Source organism: Panicum hallii, chromosome 5 (assembly GCF_002211085.1).
Source record: "Panicum hallii strain FIL2 chromosome 5, PHallii_v3.1, whole genome shotgun sequence".
In the NCBI taxonomy this organism is placed as follows: Eukaryota; Viridiplantae; Streptophyta; class Magnoliopsida; order Poales; family Poaceae; genus Panicum; species Panicum hallii.
In genome coordinates, this window is record NC_038046.1 from 19,923,615 (window position 1) to 19,940,175 (window position 16,561).

Below are 16,561 nucleotides of genomic sequence, written 5' to 3' on the forward strand. Positions count from 1 at the left end.
TATTCGTTAATGCATTGCTTTGGATATTCGCTTGTGACGTCTACTGTATGTGCGGAACTTGATCCTGGCGCACATATGGGATGCATTCGGTTACCTTTCCTAAACCGGGTGTGATAGAAGTGGTATCAGAGCCATGTTGACTGTAGGACGTTAGCCTAGCTAGTAATGGTCGAATTTTAAGTCTTATCTTGCTTAGTAGCCAAGCTTCTGCCTACTTGTTTTTGAAAACTGCTTATTTCTTGGTTATCCTAGCTAGTAGCCTAGCTAGTAATGGTCGAATTTTAATTCTTATCTTGCTTAGTAGCCAAGCTTCTGCCTGCTTGTTTTTGAAAACTGCTTATTTCTTGGTTATATCACTATTTCTATCTTTTTCTCCTTGAACTCATGCTTGTCTCTCAAGTATGTTGATGTTTACAAAAATGCCATCTTGCTTTAAGGTCACTCATAGCATTCCTCTAAATGTCCTCTATCTTGCGTTGCCCTCACTTCTGTTGCAGATGGTCAGGATAGCTAGACTGCCCGTAAGAGCATCCGTGGACCACCGCATCCGATTCATCACTTGCAGGAGGTGTCTGACCCAGAGGATGACCACCACTACGATCATTCCAATGGGGGATGGGTGGACACTGACACTGAGGAGGAGCCCATGGAGTTGCCAGACGACCATCCAGAGGTCTCAAGTGGCAGCAATGAGGGCCCTACAGGAGGAGATGGTGATGATTCAGGTACCGCAGATGGAGACAAGGTTGAGGGTGCTGAGGATGACTTCGATGCACCAGGGGATGATGACGACGATCCAGATGATGATCCAGAGCCAGCTGTCGCCACAAACCCACCACCACCTGAGCCTCGCTATAAGAAGCAGATACTTCACTTGGACTCAGTTGAGGGTCCATTCCCCGCGCTTCTCTGGAAGGCTATGCAGAGGATTGGTTTTCCGCGGCAGCCGCATTACGAGGCTCACTTGTTCAGGAATGCCCAGCAGGAGGAAGAGTGGTTGGTGTCAGTATTAATCTTTGTCCCAGATGAGAGACCTGGCTGCTGGGTGGAGTACTCCAAGCACTTTGACGCGGTGCCCAGGAAGACCTTGGAGGCAGGGACTAGTGAAGCTGCCAGAAGGGCACTCTACTTCCTTTGCTATGCTTACAAGGAAGAGCTCCAGGGCACTGAGTTTCAGCAGTTTCCACAGCGCAAGAGGGGAGCTACTTGTGCGCAGGTTCCTGCCCCACCCTCTGGGCAAGGGAGCCTGCTCATGGACACTACGCAGGAGCTGGTTGCTGCTCTCAACACGGATCTAGACGCAGCCGGGATAGAGATTCTGGAGGTCAAGGAAAAGCTGCTGAAGACTATCAGGGAGAAGGCAATTCTGGAGGCTCGACTGAGAGGAGATCCCGTGTTACCCCCGGAGTACGACAGTGACGAGCCGAGGGAGTACCTGCCTGAGTCACCTCCTCGCAAGCGTGTTCACTACGGAGAGCCCGGCTACCGCACCAGCTATCGTTAGAGGATAGATCTAGGAGTTAAGATAGGAGTAAATCTTCTTTCTAGATAGGAGTTTCTAAGGGTCTTTTGTAATCGCTAGTACGAACGATCTTAGTAGTGTGCTAAATTAGATTAATGTGAAGGTGTGCTTGGTTTTGTGATAATGGTGTGATTTGGATCTTTGTAATGATTATGATAGGTTGTGGAGTGATGACCACAATCATATCAAGATATTAATATAAATATATAGTTTAGTAAAGTTTTGGGGATGTCTATTTCTTTACTATCTTTACCTTGCCCTTGTTCCTGTCCTTTTTCCATGATGGAATTCATAAGTCTCCTTTTTCTAACCCAATCAAATGGTGAACACCAGGTCCGGTTCAGGAGTTGATCAGCCTGCGGTGCTGCGACGAAGGGCGCGCCACAACACCAACCCCGATCCGCAACCAAGCCAACCACACCAGACGCCAACCGCAGGGATGGAGTAGTTCCTCACCACCCAGACTCAGCTGCTGACCAACATGGCGAACACCATCGCCAACATGCAGGCTCAGATGAACCAAGCTCCACCACCTCCACCACCACCAGCAAGGGACAGGCATAGGGAGTTCATGAGTCACAAGCCTCCCACATTCTCTCATTCACCGGATCCACTTCAAGCTGATGACTGGATCAAGACCGTGGAGAAGATGCTCAACCTCGCCCAGTGCACCGACAGGGAGAAGGTCCTTTATGCCTCAGGTCGACTGGAAGGGACCGCCGCAGATTGGTGGGATGCTTACACAGCAGCTCATGACAACCCCGACACTATCAGCTGGCAGGAGTTCAGAAGCAAGTTCATGGAGCAGCACATACCCAAGGGCCTGATGAAGCTCAAGAAGCAGGAGTTCCTTGCATTGAAACAAGGGGCAATGTCCGTGAGTGAGTATCGTGACAAGTTCATCCAACTGTCTCGTTACGCCCTTGCAGATGTCGCAGATGATGAGGAGAAGCAGGATCACTTTAGGGAGGGTCTGATTGGTCCTATCAAGTATCAACTAATGGTGCACACTTTTGACAGTTTCCAGAAGATGGTGGACAAAGCCATCATGGTGGAGCATGCTCGCAAGGAGATGGGTGAGCAGAAGAGGAAGTACGAGTCACCGACGCAGTTCAGCAGCAATGCACGTCCTCGTTTCAACGTCCCGCAAGGAACATCTTTCCGCTCAGGAGGACAGAATGTCAACTTCGGGCAGAGTCAGTACCCGCGCTTCAACCAACAGGGGCAACAACAGCAGCAAGCTCCACATGCAGGTCAGTCGGTGCAGCGTTCAAACTTTCAGCAGAATCGCCAGGGCACCCCTACAGGCACACCGATGAGAAACAATGCCACTGCTCCCGCTGGTGGTAATACTTGTTACCGATGTGGTGAAGCGGGACACTATGCAAACCGTTGTCCCAAGGGAAATGGCCAGATCACTCCAGGCCAGTTTAACAATAGCGGACAGAGGTAGACACCGCAGCAGCAGCAACAGCCCCGAAATAACATGCAGACGCCCCAGAGCAACAAGGGTCAGCAAAACTACGTCCGCGGGCGTGTAAATCATGTCGCTGCGGAGACCGCTCAGGAAGCTCAGGACGTTGTGTTCGGTATGTTTCTTGTCAACTCCGCCCCTGCATCAGTTTTATTCAATTCTGGAGCATCGCATACATTCATCTCTACTGAATATGTTGCTAAGTACTCCATTCCCCTATGCACCATGCCTAGTTCCATGTTAGTAAATTCACCTGGGGGAAATATGAGGGCCGTGTACCGATGTCTCGGGGTAAAAATACAAATCATGGGCAAGGAATTCTGTGCAAACCCGATAGTATTGCCGTCAAATGGTATTGATATTATTCTCGGAATGGGATGGTTGACAAAATACGACGCAGTGATTCATGGTTCCAAGCGATCAGTGGTTCTCACTAGCCAGGAAGGTGAAAGATTTGAGTTTGTTGCAACACTCCCGTCGGCAGCCGATTGTGCAGTAAATCAGTTGAAGGCAAGTTCGATGGAGGATATCAGAGTTGTCAGCGAGTACCCGGACGTCTTCCCTGATGATTTGCCAAGTATGCCACCTGAACGTGACATTGAATTTATCATAGATCTTTTACCTGGTACTGCACCTATTGCCAAGAGGCCATATAGAATGGCAATTGGTGAGTTAGAGGAACTTAAGAAACAACTGAAAGAATTGCTGGGTAAGGGTTACATTCATCCTAGCTCTTCACCCTGGGGAGCACCCGTAATATTTGTTGAAAAGAAAGATGGTACACAGCGGATGCGTGTTGACTACAGGGCCTTGAATGAGGTAACTATCAAGAATAAGTATCCATTGCTGCGTATAGAGGACTTGTTTGATCAGTTGAAGGGAGCTAAGGTGTTCTCAAAGATTGATTTGAGGTCAGGTTATCATCAGCTGAGGATACGACCTTCAGACATTGGCAAGACAGCATTCACTACCAGATATGGATTATATGAATATACGGTGATGTCGTTCGGGTTGACTAATGCTCCAGCTTACTTTATGTACCTGATGAATAAAGTGTTCATGGAGTATCTCGACAAGTTTGTGGTGGTATTCATTGATGATATTCAGGTGTACTCCAAAAATGAGGAGGAGCATGAGGAACATTTAAGGCTTATTCTGCAGAAACTCAGGGACAACCAGCTGTATGCCAAGTTCAGTAAGTGTGAATTCTGGTTGAATGAGGTCTCATTTCTGGGTCATGTCATCACAGACGAAGGTATTACAGTGGATCCAGGGAAAGTAAAAGATGTGTTGAAATGGGAGCCACCAACGACAGTTTCGGAAATCCGGAGTTTCGTAGGACTTGCGGGATACTACAGGAGATTTATTGAAGGCTTCTCTAAGATAGTGAAGCCCCTTACATCACTGCTAGAGAAGGACAAGAAATTTATATGGTCAGCGGCATGCCAGGACAGTTTCAAGGAGCTGAAAAAGAGGTTGACAACTGCACCAGTGTTGGCTATGCCTGATATTTACAAAAGTTTCGATATCTACTGTGACGCATCTAAGCAGGGTCTTGGTTGTGTATTGATGCAAGAGGGACACGTGATTGCATATGCGTCCCGTCAATTGAGGAAGCATGAACAGAACTACCCCACTCACGATCTGGAGTTGGCAGCAGTGGTACATGCTCTGAAAATATGGAGGCACTACTTGTTGGGTCACCGATGCCAGATATACACTGATCCTAAGAGTTTGAATTACATTTTCACTCAGAATGACCTCAATTTAAGGCAGCGAAGGTGGTTAGAGCTTATCAAGGATTATGATCTGGAGATACACTACCATCCAGGGAAGGCAAATGTGGTTGCTGATGCCTTGAGTCACAAGAGCTATGTGAACGCGACGATGATTAGCCAGATGCCTCGGGAATTGTACAAGGAATTTGAACGACTCAACCTGGGGTTCGTCGCTCATACGGAAGGAATCACTATAGAGGTGGAGCCGACCCTCGACCAAGACATACGAAAGGGTCAGCTTGAGGATCCTAAGATTCAGGAGATAAGGGAGATGATAGAAGCAGGCAAGGCACCAGACTTTACCGAAGATGAACACGGAACAGTATGGTTCAGAAAGAGGATATGTGTGCCCGATGTGGATCATCTCCGAGAGAAAATTTTGCAGGAAGCTCATGACTCGGCTTATTCTATACATCCTGGCAGTACCAAGATGTATCAGGATTTGAAGGAAAGGTATTGGTGGTATGGTATGAAACGTGATGTTGCGGCCCATGTGGCATTGTGTGATGTGTGTCAGAGAGTTAAGGCAGAACATCAGAGACCAGCCGGATTGTTACAGCCCTTGAAGGTGCCGGAGTGGAAACCAGGTGTTAGAGGATATGCTCAGAGCTTGTGCATTGAAACTTGGAGGCAGTTGGGATAAGAGTTTACCGTTTGCAGAGTTCTCTTATAACAACAGTTATCAGGCCAGTCTAAAGATGGCACCGTTCGAGGCGCTGTATGGCAGGAAGTGCAGGACTCCGCTGTATTGGAGTAGAGACAGGTGAAAGTCAGTTGTTTGGGCCTGAGATCATTAAAGAGGCTGAAAGGCAGGTACAGGTTGTTCGTGAGAACCTGAAGGTGGCTCAGTCGAGGCAGAAAAGCTATGCAGATACTCGATGACAAGAGTTGACCTTTGAGGAAGGTGACTACGTATATCTGAAAGTGTCACCTATCAGAGGTTTGCGCAGATTCAAGGTCAAAGGGAAATTGTCGCCTCGTTACATTCGTCCGTTCAAGATTCTAGAACGGAAAGGCGAGGTGGCTTACCAACTAGAGTTACCTGCATGGTTGTCAGACATGCACAATGTGTTTCATATCTCTCAGTTGAAGAAATGCTTGAGGGTACCCGAGGAGCAATTGCCACTGGAGGAACTGGACGTGCAGGAGGACTTAACTTATGAGGAGCACCCGATCAAAATACTGGACACAGCAGAGAGAGTTACCCGGAGTAAGAGGATATGAATGTGCAGAGTTCAGTGGAGTCACCATTCAGAGGATGAGGCTACCTGGGAACGAAAGGATGAGTTACAGGCAGAATTTCCCCAGCTCTTTGCTAGCCCAGCCGAATCTCGAGGACGAGATTCCTTTTAAGGGGGGTAGGTTTGTAACACCCTAAATTTTGCAAAGTACAAAAAAATAAATTGAATGACATGATAGGTTAAAGGGTTACAGGATTTTTGATAAACAATTTTCTTAAAGTATAAAAATAAATATAGGGAAAACCATATGATTGTGCATCTCATGATCTCTGCACTGATATTTTGGTTGTCTTTCTTTGAACTCAAATTTCATACTCAAACTCAAAAGCTTTTGTTTTGTTTTCTCTCTTTTCTCTCTCTCTTCTCTCCTTTGGGCTCAGCCCAGCTGGCCACCTCTCCTCCTCTCCTTTTCTTCTCTTTCTTCCCCCCTGCAGCCCGGCCCACGGCCTTTCCCCTCTCCTTCCTTCTCTCTCCCCTCGCGCAGCCCGCCAACTCCAGGCCCAGCCGTCCGCGGCCCTTCCCTCCTTTCCTTCCTTCCCCTGCGCGCGCACGGCCCACTTCCCCGGCCCATCGGCACGCCCGCGCCCCGCTCCTCCCTCGCGCTCTCTCCCTTTCTCTCTCTCAGGCGCTGGCAGGAGGGCCCCACCTGTCGGGGTCTTCTCCTCCCCCGCGCCCGAGTCGGACTCGAGCTCGAGTCCGAGCTCGACCCGCTCCTCCGCGCCGCCTCCGCCTCGGGCCCGCACGCCCAGGCGCCCGCGGCCGCCCCTATTTAAGCGCCGCCAGTACCCCCGCCCTAAACCCTAGCCGCAGCCACCGCCCGCTCTAAACCCTAGCCCGAAGAGCTCCGCCACCATCACCGCTTCGGGCCGCCGCCGTGCCGCCGTTCCGCCGCCGCCCGCCGTCGATCGACCGTCCCCAGAGCATCACGTGGTGGTGAGGAAGCTTCCGGGCCGCCTTGTTTTTTTCCCTCCCGCGCTCCCGTGCCCGTGCGAGCTCCCCGGCGTTCCCGAGCCGCCGCTCGCCATCGCACCTCGGCCACGGCCAATTTCGCCGCCTCTTTTTGCCCTAGATCGGTTCCCCGCGTCCTCCTCTACCTCCCCGTCCAAAGCCGAGCCGAACCGAGCTGGGAAACGTGACTTCGCGTGAAGTCCGGCGAGCCGCCGCATCGCCGCCGGCGCCCCGCCGCCGTGCCCGCGCCGCCCCGTGCCGCACGACTGTTGGATCTAAGTCCAACGGCCCAGACCCGATCTAGCCCGGGTCAAATGGTGTAGATACCGGTCAACCAGGCCATTTTTGCAGATTAACCCTTGAGTTTTTCCAGAATCAACCCGCCGTCCTTCCCAGTTCAAAAGTATTCGCGTTTTAGTCCTGTTTCTTCTGTTTAGACCCCTGTAGATTTCTAAAATAGAACCCGCCATCCTTTAACCCTCGGTTTTGTGTGCTAGCCCCTCTGTCCAGGGTTTAATTATGATCTAGCCCCTGGTTTCTTTGTTTTACGTCCTTTTAGATCCAAATCTTCGCAGATAAGCCCCTGAAACCCTGTTTTAGCCCTAACTTCTTCGTTTTAACTCCGATTTCATCGATTCTTGCGCTCACGCGACCCTTATGACTTATACAATGTTTCTAAAACATTATTTTATTCTGTTTTCATTGATTGGTGTACTGTTCTTATTTTATTGTTTGTTTGTTTGTATGTGCTCGTGTGTCGCGATAGACGGTGCGCAGTTCGAGAATCCGCAGGGGCAAGACTTTGAAGAATTTCCTGAGCAGCAGCAGTTTGCTAATGAAGGCAAGTGGTCCTTGATCATGTTTTCATCCTATTAATATCACAATTACACCTTTACTTTCTATGCATGCATGTGTCTAGAATATGATGGAACCCAAATTAAGGATATGACTAGATTCTATTTAACTTCCTTGTTTAAACCTGGGTTGTTTTATTTATGTTATAGCTACGCTAGTTGCTCAATGGTAGACTTTGGATGGTTGGCAATCATGTTATCTCCTGTATCCTTCATGTCCTTTGGAGTATTGTTTTGGCGATAAATAAGATTATTGAATGAATTGGAACATGGAGAACCACCCAGGAAAACAGTACAACCACAGTACTACATGGCTCTGGTCTTGGCTCATTAATTAGAAACCTTGGCTTGTAAAGGTCTTACCGAAAGGGCAAGAGGGGAGTGCGTTGATGGGGTATAGCCCGGTCCTCTTGAGGTGTAGATATGATCCTGGGTAAGGCGTCTTCCTCATTAGGGAGGGTTATAACCACTGCGGCCTGGAACCTTAGCGGACCAATACAGGTTAGGGAATCTTTCTAAAGGCATCGTACTGAATCCCTGCCACTCACCTTGGAAGTGCTTAAGGGCCTTGCAAACCCGGGCATCAAGGGAAACACGAGCTGTGGGTAAAGTGTACAACCTCTGCAGAGTGAAAACTGATATATCAGCCGTGCTCACGGTTAAGAGCGGCTTGGACCCTCACATGATAATTGAACTTGAAGAATGAATTAAGCTGTTGTTCTTTATTTGATGTTGTTGTTTATTTAATCAGTTTTATATAAGGGTTGGTATAAACTTAAACCTAGTTAATGCTTGCTAAATAAAATTTGACCAACTAAAATGCTTATCGTAGTCAAACCATGTCAGCTTATCCTTGTTTTGGCCTTGCATGTCATATAATTTACTCCACTTGCTGAGTACCAACCATAAGTGTACTCACGCTTGCTTTATTAAAGCCAATGCTGCTCAGAACAAGATAATTATCCGGAGTTTCCTGAAGATGTTGGAGATTTCTAGGCGTATGTCTCCCAGTCAGCTGCCTGTGAAGTTGAAGTCCGCTGCTATTTATCAACGTTTGTTTATTCGTTTAAGACTAAGTCTATCGGTCATGTAATAAAGTACTATTATACTCTTATTCGTTAATGCATTGCTTTGGATATTCGCTTGTGACGTCTACTGTATGTGCGGAACTTGATTCTGGCGCACATATGGGATGCATTCGGTTACCTTTCCTAAACCGGGTGTGACAGATGCAGAGTGTGCTGGTGCGGCTAATGCACGAGGAGAGAAGATGGATAGAAATAAATCCACCGATGACAGTTTATAAAGGCAGAGATGGAAGGCGAAGCGGCGTTATCGCGATTCCCGAGGGAGAAGCCGAAGGGTCGCGTCCGATGGTATTAGAAGGCAGCGCGCGTGTACAGGCCTTGGAAATCGGAGGGCACAAGTCTGAGAAGTCGAAGAGGCGATGGTTTCAGAATTATCATTGCCAAAACCAGGGGGCATGTGTTATCGCCATAATTTGACTGGGCCAAAGGATGGGCCGAGAGCATCATGGGCTGAAGGAAAGCATGGTAACAGTCTGCAAATCGGCTTCTGTGCGAACATGTTAAGGGCCAAGATGGCCGTGTATATAAGGATAGTTTAAATATAGTAAGTTAGAGATTGTATCGTAATCAGCTAGGGTTAGTTAGAAAAGATCAAGTCTCCGAACTATAAATATGTATCGTGAGATTCAATAAAACAATCAATCAAACATTCACAACGAACTCTCGGCACATCGCCACCCCTCCCCAAGGGCTTTCTCCAGGTAATCGACATGCTGCTCCGATCATGTTCTGCATGATCGGAGCAGCGTTGTATTTATCTGTTTATCTTTGTGTTCCTCGTACTGAAGCGTTTTTGATGGCGAGTAATACTAGTTATCTTGAACGATTATGATGCTGCATATTTTGAATAGTAAATCTATATTTTGCTTGCTGTTCGTAATCGTTTAGCTGCTCTTGTACGTGATCTCAGGTGCAAGGGCAGCGCCTTGCTCTTCTTAGTAGATCTAATCTGTTATGGTAGTTATTTGTGTTACAAGGAATTGGTTTAACATCCGTATGATTAGGTCCTTCAAACGGGTTGAATGTTCCGGCTGCATGTTCAGTGCCTTATGGTAACCTAACGAGGGATTGTTCCGGGAATCGACTTGTTAGTTGGTTTTTAGGCCTCTCTTTGGGTTAGCATATTGTTATCTTTCATGTTCGTTAGACTTAACCACGTGTAGGATATTCTGGTCATACGGTGAAAGCTTTTATCGTCGCAGATTGGATTAGCTTGGCAATTACAGAGCATGCTTTTATCCTTTCTATCAGATTCATATAAAGCGTTCACATATTAGTAGATCCGATCTGTTAAACATGGCAATCGGCTTCTTGTAGCCGATTCTGAAAGGTACCCGAAGGTCTAACTTGGTACGAAGATAGGTCCGATCTAGTACAGTGACTCCGTCGGCTTCTTTAGCAGATCTCGGGGTCGTTGTAAGAGCCGATCACGGCTCGGACTAACGTTTGATGTGGTTGTGCATGCAGGAAAATAGCTGACGAACGACTTCTACAGCTTCTTGATCAGGTATAGGTCAGGTGGCACGCCTAGCACTTCATCAAGCCAGGGCGTGTGCCGGGCTTCTGGGCCGTTGATCGAGGGACCGGGACCCACCACCAGTCCCGGAAGCCTCCCGGCTCCTCGTGTTGCCTGTCGCTGCTCGCCGGTGGGTTTTGACTGACAACAGCACCACATAAGAGAATTGGTTCACCATGTTGAAAGATAAGTTGATACATGCACCTCTCCTCTTACTTTTTGATTTTAGTAAGACCTTTGAGCTTGAATGTGATGCTAGTGGAATTGGTTTGGGTAGTGTTTTGTTACAAGATGGTAAACCTGTTGCATATTTTAGTGAGAAATTAAGCAGACCTATTCTGAATTATTCTACTTATAATAAGAAATTGTATGCTCTTGTACGCACTTTTGAAATATGGCAGCATCATTTGTGGCCCAAAGAGTTTGTTATACATTCTGATCATGAATCTTTGAAGCATATTCGTAGTCAAGGAAAACTGAACCGTAGACATGCTAAGTGGGTTAAATTTATTGAATATTTTTCTTATGTCATTAAACACAAGAAAGAGAAAGAGAATGTCATTGCTGATGCTTTGTCTAGGCGATATACTTTGTTGACACAACTTGATTGCAAGATTTTTAGTTTCGACACAATTAAAACACAACATGTGAATGATGCAGATTTTAAAGATGTCTTGCTGCATTTTAAGGATGGAAAAGTATAGAACAAATTCGTTGTCAATGATAGGTTTGTGGTTTAGAGCTAACAAGTTATGCATTCCAGCTAGCTCCGTTCGTTTGTTATTGCTACCGGAAGCGCATGGAGGTGGCTTGATGGGGCATTTTGGAGCAAAGAAGACAGAGGACGTATTTGCTGGTTATTTCTTTTGGCCAAAGATGCGAAGAGATTTGGAGCAATTCGTTGTATGCTGCACTACATGTCAAAAAGCTAAGTCATGATTAAATCTGCATGATTTGTATATGCCTTTACTAGTTCCTAGTGTTTCTTGGGGGATATTTCTATGGATTTTGTGTTAGGATTACCTAGAACTAGGAAGGGACCTGATAGTGTTTTTTTGGTTGTGGATAGATTTTATAAAATGGCACACTTTATACCATGTCATAAAACTGATGATGCTACATATGTTGCTGATTTGTTCTTTCGGGAAATTATTCGTTTGCATGGGGTGCCAAAAATAATTGTTTCTGATCAGGATGCTAAATTTTTTAGCCATTTTTGGAGAACTTTATGGGCAAAATTGGGAACTAAGCTTCTATTTTCTACCACTTGTCATCCCTAAACTGATGGTCAAACTGAAGTGGTTAATAAAACCTTGTCTACTACGTTAAGAGCTGTTTTAAAAAAGAATATTAAGTTGTGGGAAGAATGTTTGTCTCATATCGAGTTTGCTTATAATCGTTCCATGCATTCCACTACAAATATATGCCCATTTGAGATTGTTTATGGCTCGTTATCTCGTGCTCCTATTGATTTAATATCTTTGCCCAATTCTGAAAAATTAAACTTTGATGCTAAGCAACATTCTGAACTGATGTTAAAACTACATGAATCAACTAAAGAAAATATAGAACGCATGAATTATAAGTATAAGCTTGCTGTTGATAAAGGCGGAAAGCAATTGATTTTTGAACCTGGTGAATTGGTTTGGTTGTACTTGAGAAAGGATAGATTTCCTGCTTTGAGAAAGTCTAAATTGATGCCTCGAGCTGATGGACCGTTTAGACTGCTAGCGCGAATTAATGATAATGCATACAAACTATACCTGCTTGTAGATTTTGGGGTTAGTCGCACATTTAACATTGAAGATTTGAAGCCATATTTGGGAGAGGACGATGAGTTTGAGTCAAGGACAACTCAAATGTAAGAAGGGAAGCATGATGAGGACATCACCACCAACGATACATCCCCACATACTCCAGCATCTACTTCGCCAGCACCACTTGGTCCTATTACTCGCGCTCGTGCTCATCGACTTACCCATTAAATAAGTTCACTCTTAAGCTCAGCCTCATCATATTTAGATAATGAACACACGTGCACTCTTATTTTACTCAGAAATAATGGAGTGGATCAAAAGGGAAGAGGCATCGCGCAAGCTAGACTCGGACTGCAGGATAGACACGAATTGTGGTGGCCACCACGACTTCATCTGGACTCCGTTTTGAGCATTCATGTACTTCCTGGAAAGCTTATCAAATCTACTTTCCAACGGATCTGGAATCACATCCATATCTATTCGGAGTCAACTGCAATCGTCAATTTACTACAAAATTCTTTTCAGCCCACGGTGCTGCGTCACCCTATTTTGGCCCAATAGGCTGTGTATCAAATTGAGTCCAATTCGGACGTGTCCTAGGGTTGGGATAGGACCCAGCACCCGTGTGGTCGTTCTCCCACCTCCTTATACCCCTTAGCCGCCGCCAAGAACACTCGGGTTTTGTTTAGATCAAGTTTAGCTCATGCTACTTGCTGGTAACCGCGCGTGCTGGATTAGCCGCCCGTCTTCCTATCTTCGGAACCCCACCTTATTGGAGATTGAGTTTGAAACTTTCATTTGCATATGGTAATTCAGTACTTGTTCTTGCTCGTTCTTCGATTGCTTGCAGGACGAGTGCCCTAGTGGCCGGAGTGTCGCACTCTACAAGATCGCGATAGCCATAAGAGGTCGTGTATCGGTTGCTAAGGCACAGCATCCTTGTAAGGCTATAGTCGGGCCGTGAACATCGTCTCCTCCATCAATCGAGTTATCCCACGCCTCTCATCGAAGATCAAAAACAAATCCTAGCGGGTTCACATCAGCTTCGGGATATAAGACATTAGCTTTATGGATGGAAATGCGGGATACAATCAGATTTTCATGGCAGAAGAAGATATTCTGAAGGCCGCATTTAGATGCCCTGGACATGTTGGTTTATATGAGTGGGTCCTCATGACTTTTGGTTTGAAAAATGTTAGGGCAACATACCAAAGGGCTGTGAATTATATATTTCATGATCTTATTGATAAGATAGTGGAGATTTATATTGATGACGTTGTGGTCAAGTCCAAAGGGTTTTGAGAGCATCAAGCCGATTTGTGCAAGACATTGGAATGCACCAGAAAATATGGGTTAAAGATGAATCCGAACAAGTGCGCTTTTGGTGTATCGGCTGGTCAGTTCCTGGGTTTCATGGTTAATGAAAGAGGAATCAAAATTGGACAAAAGATTATTGGTGCTATCAACAAAGTAGTATCTCCAGAAAACAAGAAACAACTTCAGTCATTAATTGGCAAGATTAATTTTATTTGGATATTTATATCTAATTGTTCGGAAGGATTCAACCGTTTAGCCCGTTGTTGAAGCTGAAGACCGATCAGGAATTCGTCTAGGGAAAGGAGCAACAAAAAGCTCTTGAAAACATAAAACAGTACCATTTGACCCCACCAGTATTGGTTCCGCCCCAGAATCACAAGCTGTTTAAGTTATACTTGTCGGCTGATGAGCATGCCATTGGATCAGCTCTTATTCAAGAATTCGAAGGAAAAGAACGTGTGATTTATTATGTCAACAGAAGACTCTTGGATGCAGAGACTAGGTATTCTCCAGTCGAGAGATTGTGTTTATGCTTATATTTTTCATGCACCAAGCTTAGACATTATTTATTATGGGCTGAGTGTGTCGTTGTGTGTAATGATGATGTTGTCAAATATAGCAGTCATTGCCAATTTTAAATGAGAGAATTCGAAAGTGGATCCTGGCTCTGTCGGAGTTTGATTTGTGCTATGAATCGGCTAAAGCGGTTAAGGGGCAAGTTTTGGCCGATTTTGTTACGCAGCATTGTGGCCCAGAATTATTGTCGTAGAGCTTGCTCCGTGGACGTTATCTTTTGACGGATCGTCTTGTGGAAAAGGTTGCGGTATCGGCATAGTTCTTATATAGCCTCAGGGGGGGGAGGGGGGTAGCTTTGAGTTTTCTCTACCGATTCCTGGTACATCAACTAATAATCAGGCAGAATATGAGGCTGTGCTCAAAGGTATAAAGTTACTGAGAGATATTAAAGCTGATTCCATCAAAATTTTTGGGGATTCTATGCTCGTGGTCTTTGCAACGATGATATTTTGAGGGTTTACCATGAAGAATGTCTTGAATTATTAAGAGAATGGTTTCTATCGAACACATACCCAAGATGTATAACGAAGAGGTCAATAGACTTGCGCAGAGCGCTTCTGGTTATCGGCCAATATGCGATGTCTCGGCTTTGGAGCTATTGCCTAATGATTGGAGGAAAGAGATCATCGACTATTTAAAGGATCCATCGCAGAAAGTCTCCAGACAGATAAGATTACGGGCTGCTAGAAGAAGATTTGTATTATCGAATGCTTGATGGTGTGTTGCTCAAATGCATCGGAACCGAGGAATCTAAGATCTTGATGGGTGAGATACACGAAGGTGTGTGTGGAGCACATCAATCAGCTTTCAAGATGAAGTGTGTGAAAAGAAGAAACGGATATTTCTGGCCGACAATTCTTGAGGATTGCTTTGAATATTACAAGGGATGTCAAGATTGTCAGAAATTTGGTAACATCCAAAGGGCTCCAGCATTGGCTATAAACCCTATCATAAAGCCGTGCCCTTTCAAGGGGTGGGGCATCGATTCGATCGGCCAGATCTATCTGTCATCAAGTAAGAATCACAAGTTTATACTCGTAGCAACAGATTACTTCACTAAGTGGGTCGAAGCCATTCCGTTGAAGACAGTGACTTCCAAGAATATGATTGATTTTATCAAAGAGCATATAACCTATTGGTTTGGTATTCCTCAAACTATCACGATCGATCAGAGTACTATGTTCACTTCAGGAGAATTTGGAGAATTTGCTGCCAGTTTGGGGATTAAATTGTTAAATTCTTCTCCTTATTATGCTCAAGATAACGGACAAGCGGAGGCATCTAATAAAGGAATCATCAAGTTGACCAAGAGAAAGATTGACGAACGACCAATGGGAGGTATCACCTGTAGTGTAAGATGAAGGCAGGAATGCTTGATTAAGCCAATGATGCTTGAGCATAATCGGATATGGCCGACGCGATATGTGTTACCCTTAGTGCAAAAATTACATTATCAAGTTCGTTTGGAGCGGCGTTTTGGGTATCGGCTACTGAAGGGTACGTACAGGAAAACATTAATCATCTTGACAAGGCGATATGAAACAAAAGTGCATATGATGAGCATGGAGGCAAAAGATGGTACACCACTATCTATCGGGTAGAATTTACTCGCCAAGGAAGACCCTATTGACTACACCCTCTACGTTGACTTTAGCACCGATGACCCTGGCAGCTTCATCAAGCTTGTCAACCAGCTCTTCGAAGCCTGCTCGATCTTCTCCTTCAGGGAAGATGGGGTGCAGAGTTTGGAGCTCGTGCCTGAGTTGAGTCTGCACTACAGCTAGAGCGACTGTGGCCCCCTAAAGGACTCCGTGGCCAGCGATCTCCCTGGCACGGTTGGGAATGTCCTGCAGGTGGTCGGCGAGCAGAGCGCCCCTGACCTTCACTGTGGTGATGGCATGGTTTGCCGCCAGATGTAGAGCCTGGAGTTGGGCCTCCGGAGCTTCGGAGAAAAAAGAGGAAAACGAACAAAATATGGAAGATTATCGAAGAAGGGAGATTTTGGTCGAAGAGAAATTCTACCTGCAACTCTGGCGTTGGCATCAGCCAACATTGCACGGGCAGTAGAAGTTTCACCCTTGGTAGCTGACAATGTTGCCTGGGTAGCCTCCAAGCAGAACTCCAGACGTCCGACCTCGCGAGTTGCCTTGGAGTAAAGGTCACGAGCCTCATTCCTCTGACAGAGAAAGCGTCGGGCGTCACTACCATCATAGGAGTCTACGGAGCCGGAGGAGGAGCTCGCTGGGGTTGCAGGCGGTGCGCCGCGTATGGCACTGGAAGCATCGCCGACCATGGAGATGGCCATGCAAGATTAGGAAGATCAAAGGCATGAACATGAGGATGTGCGAAGGCAAAGATTCTCTCACCCTTGGCGGCGGAGACGAGCGTGGAGGTGTTGATTAGCGCCAGACGGACCTTTTGCTGGTTGCTTGTTGCTGGCCATAATCTCGATCTGGGAATAGCTTGGAAGAAATGGGGGGAAGATGGAGT